Here is a 5,035-nt window from a genome sequence, read left to right as displayed (position 1 = left end):
GCCAGGTTACTCTTGATTTTGTTCTTTATTTTAGTATTATTTTTGTTTTTACTTTATTATCTTTTATTACTTTTATCATTTTATTTTTGTTTTGTTCCTTTTTTTATTATTTGATCAGGTTTCTCTCCCCCTCTTCTCTCTGACTTTACCACTCAAAACTTACCACTTAAATTTAAAGTTAATTTCCTAGCTAGATATTCTAGCCATTTGTGTTTACCTATAGGTAGCACTCCCTTTAGTGCTTAGTTGGGGAACCGACTGGATCACCTCAATCCATCACTAAGCCTAGCCCATAGAATACTGATCCATCCAGCTAGCGAAACCCCAAAATCAGGTTTCTCCTCAATCTTTAAGGTAATTAGCCTGCTCCTGCTATCCCAGCAAGGCCAACACACTAGATGTTATGACCCAGCAGCGCCCTCTACTCTGTAGGCCCTGTCATAACCCCTAACAGCAGTGAAAGGCTTAAACCTGCTCTCTCCTCTATCTCTCTCTGTGTTTTGATTTGTTGGTTTGTTTGTTTTTCATTTTGTTCTGTTTTGTTTGCCTAGAGACCGAACCTTTGAGAATCATCAGGGAAGGCTGAGTAATAGATTGACGACCCAAGCTGCCAAAGTCTTTAGACGATCACGCTGTCAACAATCTGAGTTAGATCCTTTCCGGTGACACACAATTAGACACACCGTGCCATTCACGGCCAAGATAACAGGTGTCTGGTCTACACTCCACTAACTGTTTGTACTCATCAAACAGACCGTGCATAGAACATATAATTGCAGCCTGCTAACGCTGTAAGGACTTGCATTGGCCTTTTCGTGCTGTCCCTCTCTCCCTCTCTCCCTCTCTCTCTCTCTCCCTCTCTCTTTTCACCAGTGAGCCAGCATGTCTCGATCATCCAGCCCTGATGCCCACTGGGATCGACTAGAGTCCTGGCTGAGTGCCATAACTGGTACACTCCTATCTGAAGCAGCCGGCGGCCTGCAGCACCTGAGCCGGGAACAGCTCGACGACAACCTGAGCGCCCTGATGTCATTTTTATTTTTATTTTTAATCAGGGTTCTCTCCCCCTCTTCTCTCTCACTTTACCACTCATTTATTTAAATTTAGTTTAAACAGTGTTTGAATTCAAATTTAAAGTTAATTTCTGTATTCTAGCCATTTTTGTTCACCTATAGGTAACACTCCCTCTAGTGCTTAGTTGGTGAAGTGACAGTTGCCTCCACGGCGGATCGCAGTGAGCTGCCACGGGATCCAGACTGAATCACCTCAATCCATCACTAAGCCTAGCCATAGAATACTGATCCATCCAGCTAGCGAAACCCCAAAATCAGGTTTCTCCTCAATCTTTAAGGTAATTAGCCTGCTCCTGCTATCCAAGCAAGGCTGACACACTAGATGTTATGACCCAGCAGTGCCCTCTACTCTGTAGGTCCTGGCATAACCCCTAACAGAAGTGAAAGGCTTAAACCTGCTCTCTCCTCTATCTCTCTCTGTGCTTTGATTTGTTGGTTTGTTTGTTTTTCATTTTGTTCTGTTTTGTTTGCCTAGAGACCGAACCTTTGAGAATCATCAGGGAAGGCTGAGTAATAGATTGACGACCCAAGCTGCCAAAGTCTTTAGACGATCACGCTGTCAACAATCTTTAGTTATATCCTTTCCGGTGCCCCCCACAACAATTAGACACACCTTGCCATTTATGGCCGAGATAACAGGTTTCTGGTCTACACTCCGCTAACTGTTTGTACTCATCAACAGACCGTACATAGAACATTAGAACAAGTTGTAAGGACTTGCATTAGCCTTTTGTGCTGTCCCTCTCTCTCTCTCTCTCACTCTCTCTCTCCCTCTCTCTCTTCACCAGTGAGCCAGCATGTCTCGGCGGCCTGCAGCACCTGAGCCGGGAACAGCTCGACGACAACCTGAGCGCCCTGATGTCACACGATCCGACACAGGACTACAGCCACAAAGATCTCGCCAAGATCATTGGGTCACTAGCCCACAACCTCCTCGCTCAGGCAAAGCTGGGTGAAGCAAGCATCTCCCACATGGAACAGGAAGCAACAGCGCTGAAGGTCCAGGCTGAGGAGGCTCAGAGAAACCTGGTGCTTGCTCAAAGGCAACTGGACCAGCTAACGTCGGAGACTCAGCACCAGCACAGGACGGCGATCGAAAAGGACCCAGAGCTGCAGGAGGAAGTATAGAGACTCCAGAATGCCTTGACTGATCTCCGCTGATACCTCCTAGTCAATAATTCCCAGTTCGAAAGGGGGGTGAGAGCCCACCGCTCAAGACATCACCTGCCAGCATCCCAGAACCCCCAGCAGCAGCAAGGGGTGGGAGCCTTTCCAAAAGCTGTCTTCCAGTCACGGTGTGTCACCTTCAAGACTCCTTGGGAACCTAATCGAAAGGGGGGTGGCCAAAAAACTCTACCTGGCCATCACATTAGAAAATGAGGTGAGACTGGAGGCCCTGGTGGACACGGGAGCTGACCTCACTTTAATGTCTAGCCAACTTTTTGACAGACTTCAAAGTGAAGCCAAGAGACAGAATCGAACTCTTAAATATCAGAGGTGTGTACTGAATGTGCAATCCTACAGCCAAAATAAGGTCCAACTTGAACAGGTAGCTCCAATTCACCTGACCATCGGCCCTATGAGCTTAGTGCACCCTGTGTACATTTCTCCATTGGACACATACCCTCTCCTCATTGGCAAAGTCCTGCTACATTGTCGCGATGGCCTATGACCCAGCTGGAACAGGATATACCAAGTATCAGAGGAGCCACAATCTTCTCCACTCTTGATGTGGGGAAAGGTCACGGAAAATCTCGCCGCCAGCCGCGGGAACGTCTCGGCTCAAGAGCGAGGTTCAAGGTCGCTGCTCTGTACTTTACAGCTAGCCAAAGACTCTGACTCATACGGCCCCCAGGTTATGGGGGGCTTACAGCTGAATGATGTCACAACAACTGACCCCATACTAGCACTGTGGGCAGACAATTCAGCCATCAGCCTCTCACTGTTCAATGCTCTCAAACAGCACACAACGAACATTCCTTTTGCTAACAAGCGCACACGATTCCCTTTGAATCCCTGCCCATCAGCTATGGTGACTGCCAAGGGCACCTGTGCCCTGAACTTGAGGTGGAATGACAGGTGTCTAACCCATTACTTCCTGGTCCTTCCAGACGCACCGCATGATGTCTACATCGGAGCAGACATTCTGATTCGCCTCAGGGCTCACGTGGACATGATCAATGAAGTGATATGGGCTCCAATGACCTCACAGTCACCCACGGTTCCTGTCAACCTTGAGAACCTCCTTTCAGGCCAAACCATCCCTGAGGCCTGCACGCTAATCAATGAAAAAGAGACTGTAGTACCAGCTTACACCAAAGGGGTCGCTGTTCGACTCAACCTGCGAAGCGGCCAAGCTCTCAGCCACACCCTAGGCTTCTTCCAACCTTCACCCGAATGTGGGGAACTGGGCCTCACTTTGGAAGCCACACCCCTCGTTGAAGTGACATCTCGGGCAGTCTACATCTTGTTCAATAACTGCACGGCAACGGATGTCAGAGTGCCTAAGGCGTACCGTCTGGGTTGGCTAGTGAGTTATGACTTCCATGACTTTGAACTAATTCTACCAATAATTGGACCCATCTCAGATTCAATGATTCCAGAAGAAAGCTCAGGCCACACAGTGTCAACAGCACCCTTCAAGATCATCACCATAACCTCAGTCATGCCAGTGGTCAAGGAGCAGGTGTGTAGAACAGAACTAACAGAAGACCAACACTTTGCCGTGTACACGGTCTCTAACCACTCCACCTGCATAAATGACAGCGTGACTGCACCTCTGACCGCCCACGGCACAGAGGAATTAATGACAGAAGAGCCATACCCAGGTTTTGAGACACAAGTCCAGCAAATTCTGAAAGATGCTGATGCCATACAGGAGGATGCAGACCGCCACAAACTCCGTCAAGTCCTGTACAAATACAAGGAATCATTTGCCAAGGACTCTTTAGATTGTGGCCTCACTAACCTCCATGTTGTGCGTGTCCCAACGCACCCAAAAGCTCCACCCACTTTTGTCAAGCAATACAAGATCCCCCTTGAATCGTACGAACCCGTACAGGAGATCATCAACTCTATGCTTGAGAAGGGTGTCATTCGTCCGTGTAACAGCACCTACTCTGCCCCCATCTGGCCTGTCCTCAAATCAAACGGCAAGTGGCGGCCAACCATCGACTATAGGAAACTGAATCAGCAGGTGCCATTGTCGCGATGGCCTATGACCCAGCTGGAACAGGAGATACCAATAATCAGAGGAGCCACAATCTTCTCCACTCTTGGTGTGGCCTCAGGATTTTGGACTATACCAGTGCATCCAGATGACCAACACAAGCTGGCTTTCACCTTTTGCAATCGGCAGTACACCTTCACCAGGTGCCCATTCGGCTATGCCAACTCACCAGCCGAATTTAACATCTTCCTCAACAAAGCATGCCCGGATGCCAGGGTAAGAGGGAACTTAATCTATGTTGACGACCTTCTGATGAAACACACGATGGTGACCGATCACCTGAAAGAAATTGACCATGTCCTGCACCAATTGACCATTGCCAGTGCCAAGATTGCCCTCCACAAAGGACAATGGTGTAAAACCAAGGTGAACTACGTGGGCCTGCTCATCGGACCACGGGGCATTGAGCCACAAACCAGCCAGAGAGCGGCCATCCAGGCCATTCAGAACATTAAACCACCCGCCAATGTCTCAGAACTTCGAAGTTTTCTAGGCGTGTTCAACTATTCAAGGCAGTTCATTGAGAACTATTCAGACATTGCACGCCCTCTCACTGCCCTTCTGAAAAAGGACTGCCCCTTCGTCTGGACAGACGATCAGCAAAATGCCATGAATGAGCTGAAACGACATCTGTGCATTGCTCCATGTCTGGCTTACCCAGATCCAAAGAAGGAGTTCTACTTGGACGCTGGGTTCACCAGCCACTGCCTCAGCGTTGGTCTATACCAATGGC

At 48.5% G+C, this 5,035-nt stretch overlaps 2 long non-coding RNA genes across 2 annotated transcripts; one reads left to right on the top strand and one right to left on the bottom strand.

The window, feature by feature from the left end:
- The first annotated feature begins 79 nt into the window (after positions 1–79).
- LOC107722844 (uncharacterized) lies at positions 80–1,290 on the top strand. The gene is made up of 2 exons (XR_001637850.1): positions 80–118; positions 1,056–1,290. It is a non-coding gene; the product is annotated as an uncharacterized LOC107722844 (long non-coding RNA).
- On the bottom strand, positions 538–1,972 carry LOC107722843 (uncharacterized). The gene is made up of 2 exons (XR_001637849.1): positions 1,920–1,972; positions 538–1,014 (listed from the first exon to the last, which is right to left on the bottom strand). It is a non-coding gene; the product is annotated as an uncharacterized LOC107722843 (long non-coding RNA).
- Positions 1,973–5,035: the final 3,063 nt, after the last annotated feature.

Source organism: Sinocyclocheilus rhinocerous, unplaced genomic scaffold, assembly GCF_001515625.1.
Source record: "Sinocyclocheilus rhinocerous isolate Xijiao unplaced genomic scaffold, SAMN03320098_v1.1 scaffold3806, whole genome shotgun sequence".
NCBI classification, from domain to species: Eukaryota; Metazoa; Chordata; class Actinopteri; order Cypriniformes; family Cyprinidae; genus Sinocyclocheilus; species Sinocyclocheilus rhinocerous.
Note: the sequence above shows the minus strand (reverse complement) of the source record. Positions and strands in the feature narration are given on the sequence as shown.